Source organism: Suricata suricatta, chromosome 1 (assembly GCF_006229205.1).
Source record: "Suricata suricatta isolate VVHF042 chromosome 1, meerkat_22Aug2017_6uvM2_HiC, whole genome shotgun sequence".
NCBI lineage: Eukaryota > Metazoa > Chordata > Mammalia > Carnivora > Herpestidae > Suricata > Suricata suricatta.
Window position 1 is genome coordinate 81,492,213 of NC_043700.1, and position 4,020 is coordinate 81,496,232.

At 40.1% G+C, this 4,020-nt stretch overlaps 1 protein-coding gene across 2 annotated transcripts in view; it reads left to right on the plus strand.

Annotated features, from left to right (window-relative positions):
• MAML3 (mastermind like transcriptional coactivator 3) overlaps positions 1-4,020 on the plus strand; it is a 404,763-nt gene that overhangs the window by 397,183 nt on the left and 3,560 nt on the right. The window lies entirely within an intron of this gene.

Sequence of the window (4,020 nt, forward strand, 5' to 3'; positions counted from 1 at the left end):
TTTTGTGTGGCATTTCACAAGTGCGATGCTCCTCCTAGACTGTGGGTGAAAAGTTGATGATCTAGGGTAGCATTTTTCAATCTTCGCGTTGCAACACACGAGTAGGTAATTTAACGATTCACAACCAACATTTTTTAAAAGAAATATAATAGAAAAAATGATCAGAGTGTATCATAATAAGGGAAACTTCTGTTTCTGCTGTGAACCAGCGCGTGTATATACTGGCTCACGCTCTGTGAGTAGCAGAGTCTGAAAGCCACTGGTGTTCCGTGGTGGGTCTCAGGGAAGATGGCCCATGAAAAGACAGGGGCGTAAGTAGCTACCACTCCCTTCCACCCCTGGGACACAGGTATCATTTCAGATCCCTTTGAATTTGACCCAAGGGAGGACAAAAGGAATGAAGCCGTGCACAGGTGTTCTGTGCACTAAATCAGTGGCAATATCCTTTGAAGTATTCGGTTTCTCACTTGGTCATAGGTAGGGAGTATGTGGAAATGGCCTCCGTTCACACGCATTTTTTTTTTCAGACACAGAGCCCTCCTTGGTTTATAGAGGTAGTCCTCAAACTTCAGCTGCATCAGAATCACAGCAGAGCCTGTAAAAGCACACGTGGCCTGGCCCCACCCCCAAAGGCTCTGATTCCAGAGGCCTGAAGTAGGGCCGGAGAATTTGCATTTCTAACAAGCTTCCAGGAGTCTTTGCTGCTGCTACTGGCCCAAAGGCTACACTTTAGGAACCAGTGATTTATATCAAGAACTAATTAAAAATATAAAATCTTACAAACCCAGCATAGTGTCCCTTGAATTTTCTAGGTTCATAACTCATCTATTATCTTTTGGAATAAAGGGACCCACCAACATTTAGTGCTTCCTCTGTATTATGAGTTATTCTGTACGCTTTAGGTCCCGGTCAAAAGTACTACTCTTTGACCTTTTCTAAAACCCTACCCCACAGGTAATCAACCTGGAAATTTAGCTGTACTTACATTGAACACCCAGTGCAATTGTGTGGTCCCTGAGCTAACTGGTGTGCTTTTTTTCTTTTTTCACTCTCTGTTTTATTTTGCTAACACCCTAGATACCATAATGGTGTGTATCTGGGAAAATAGCAAAATGATAGATAAGAAATATTGTCCTTGGAGAGTTCTGTTAGGAATCACTTGCATGGGAACCTAGCATACTCTCCCCACTACACATTTCAAAGGTTTAACGACTCTCTTTCTCTTACTGAGTGAGGTGCCTATGGGCAATGTTACATGCCTATTGAGAAATGCTTATTTTTCACAAATATAGGCTTCCTGTAAGTAAAAAGAGAAAACAGACCCTTTTAAGAAAAGATTGCATGTGATCTTTATTTGAATATGGAAGATTTTCATTGACATGTTGATATTAACCGGTGGTCAAGAAAATTAACTTGAGTACAATGTCCCACAATAATATCTATTTTAGACAAAAATACAAGAAGAAGAAGATTAGTCTGTTATTTAACAGATATTGTAATCAGATAAAGACAAGGTAATTATTTGGGCACGTTTGCATTTTTTCCTATATATATTTAAAATTATTGAAGGTCTGGGCACCTGGCTGGCTCAGTCGGTTAAGCTTCCTCTTGACCTCGGCTCAGGTCACAGTCTCACAGTTTGTGAGTTCGAGCCCTGCACCGGGCTCCTCACTGACAGTGCAGAACCTGCTTGGGATTCTGTCTCTCCCTCTGTCTGCCTTTCCCTTGTGTGCTCTCTCTCTCAAAATAAATAAGTTTCAAAATGAATGAATAAATAAGTTAATAAAATGACTGACAGCATAAGCTAGATTAATAAAAAGGGCTTGTTTCTTTGTACTTAGGATAAAAATATGGAGCTGATTGCTGGTTTTAAAATGCCTTTTCTTTTTCATTAGTTATACCTAGATAGCACAGTCTTTTATACCAAAAATAAAGATTGGCTTGGATTAATGCTTTAATATCTCTTAAAAGGCATTGCAGCCTTTCCGTCCTCTAACAAAAGGAACCTATTTGTGATGCACAAAAGTGGCCCAGAATACATCCAGTCCCTCAACATATCCATTGTAAACACACAACAAAAATATCCCCAAAAAAAGTCCAAAAAATGTCCAAAAGTCTTTTTGTCTGTTTCCAGCAGCTCATCAGCCTGTTTATGCAGTTTGGGTCTAGCCAATCAGTCTGAGTCAGCAATATTTTCTCCTTAAATTTTTTTTAATAAACAACTCAATAACCCATTTCACCACAGTTGATCAGATTGGTCATGCAGTCGATACAAATTTAGTCGTTGAGGTCACAAAACTTCATAACAAGATTGCAGATTGCAATATATACCACCATCCACTGTTTAACAGGAACTTTTGATATTTTTTTTTAAATCACTTCAATATAATGAAGCTTAAAACAGAAAAACCAAAACATTTCTAGGGCTCTCCCCCAGCCCTTCCTGGTCTCCCCACAGTAACCATTTCATTTCTCAGTGCGGCATGATATTGATCTCAAGCCACAAAAACTTAAGTCATAATCAAAATTCCCATAATTTTCTTTCTTTAAGAAAGAAAGAAAATGTGGAGACATAGTTGCTGCCCAGAAATCAATAACCCCATCAGGAAGACAGAAGCGCTTACCTGCCCAGGTGCCAGGCTTAACCAGGTGAGACTGTTCTCATCTGGCTTCTCATCCCACCTCATCCCAGGGGCAGGCAGTATCACATTTGCTTATAATATTGATCAGCCCCCATGCTGCATCTTTTTTAAAAGTCCAGGGGGGGAAGAAAACTATTTTTCTTTGTCTTATAGACTCAGTCATTAGCCGGGACATAGGAAAAACTCACTCCCGTGCGCCTCCCAGCCCTTTACAGCATTGACTGGGCTTCTCAGGGTGACATTTCTATTCTCTTGGCTGATTTGGAAATTTCCAAGGAACATGTAAAGAAGGACTCACTCAAATGCCTAATTAGAGTTGAGGGACTTGGCATTCAGACTCTGGCCAACTTTTAAACAGCATCATTAAAACCCGTGTTAGCAATCCGCTGAGAGAAATAGTCCCTGCCGATCTGAAGGAGTGAGTGGACTTTGCTGGAGACATGCATGAAGTTCATTGCCAAAGAGCAAGAAACAGGACGCTTTCTTTTTCTAGCTCAGGAAGCTGGCCATCTTGCACTGATATGTTATGATTCAGAGAATCTGGAGCATGTGGAAATCTAGAGAGTGGATCCAAAAAAAATGCCCCATCTGTCAAAATAGCTTCTTAGCAGGAGCGGTGGCCTTTAACCTCTGAAATCCTACTCAAGTCTTAAGGGAAATTAGTCTAATGGTCTTTATTGATAGTATTCTCTACTGAACCATGTTCCACTTCACAAATAGAATACACAAAATGATCAGCCGTTTCTTCTTTAGTTAGCCCAGGAGGTGAATTCACTCTCATCTCCAAGAAAAATGGTATCTGATTGGTTGAGGATGGTATCCCATCAAGAAGAGTAAGAAACAGCTTGCTTCTGAAATGTGAAAATCATTAGCAGAGTTACCAAGTCAACTACAAAAGCACATGTTTCTTTTTTTTTTTTAATGTTTATTTATTTTTGAAAGAGAGAGAAACAGAGCATGAGCAAGGAAGGGGACAGAGAGAGGGGGAGACACAGAATCTGAAGCAGGCTCCAGGCTCCGAGCTGTCAGCACAGAGCTCGATGCAGGGCTCAAACTCACAAGCCTGAGCCAAAGTCAGACGCTTAACTGACTGAGCCCCCCAGGCGTGCCCCTATTTTCATGGTTCTATAAAATAGTTAGTGGTGGTTATCTCTTGATGGTGGGAATTTAAGTACTTTTGTACTTTTCAATATTTTCCAAATAGTTTACAATCAGCATATGTTATAGTCAGAAAAATAATCATTTTTATTAAGCATTACCAGAGTAGATCATTTCATATAAAAGAATTTGGTCATTCCTAAAGAAAATTCCAGCAACATGTTACAGTAAATTGCATATCGAGATGAGCAAATGGGTACGTCTATTTTTCCCCCTGTAG